Below are 974 nucleotides of genomic sequence, written 5' to 3'. Positions count from 1 at the left end.
TTCTTCCATAGCAATTAACCACCGCTTAGAATCTTTCAATTTTAAGACTTCATGATAGGAACTAGGTTCAGCTTCAGATTCATCTTGATAAGTGAACAGACACAAAGTCATCACTATTAAACCTAGCAGGTGATCTAATTTGTCTCCTATCCCTGTCTCTAGTGAGTTGGTATTCATCTAGAGGTGTAATATCATCATTATACTGCTCAGGTTCAGCCAAATTAGGCTCCTCTTCATTCTGGTCAGCCTCAATAGTTACTGTTTCTAGGGGGACAGAACTGGTATTATCAATTTTAATAGGCTCCACCTCAATTTGGACATTATTTTCAGTCAAATTTCTCTCTTTCCCTTCCAAACATGGCATACATGACTCACTAAGACCACATCCCTTCTTATAATAACCATGTAACCTTTTTCCCCATGAACCCACAGCCTATATCCTTTAACATTTTCAGCATAACCCAAAAACACACATTTAAGGGATCTAGGTTCAAGCTTCCCTATGTTTTGATGAGCATATGCAGCACAACCAAATATTTTCAAGTAAGAATAGTTCACAGGCTTTTGTGTCCACATAGATTCAGGCACATCAAAATTTAAAACACTTGTAGGACTTTTATTAATCAAATATGGAGCAGTTTTAACAGCTTCACCACAAAATAATTTGGGCAAGCCAGAACTTAAAAGCATGCATCTAACTTTATTCAACAAAGTCCTATTCATTCTTTTTGCAAAGCCATTTTGCTGGGGTGTATAGGTCACAGTTCTATGTCTTAAAATGCCATGCAACTTGCAAAACTCATTAAACTCATAATTGCAAAATTCTAGACCATTTTCGGTTCTCAAGGTTTTGATTTTCAAATCAGTTTGATTTTCAATTTGGGTTTTCCAATCTTTAAATGTAGTAAATGTTTCATCTTTAGCTTTCAAAACAAATACCCAAATTTTTCTTGAAAAATCATCAATAATAAGCA

The sequence above is a fragment of the Olea europaea genome, chromosome 22 (genome assembly GCF_002742605.1).
Source record: "Olea europaea var. sylvestris chromosome 22, O_europaea_v1, whole genome shotgun sequence".
Classification (NCBI taxonomy): Eukaryota; Viridiplantae; Streptophyta; class Magnoliopsida; order Lamiales; family Oleaceae; genus Olea; species Olea europaea.
This window is presented reverse-complemented; position numbering follows the sequence as displayed.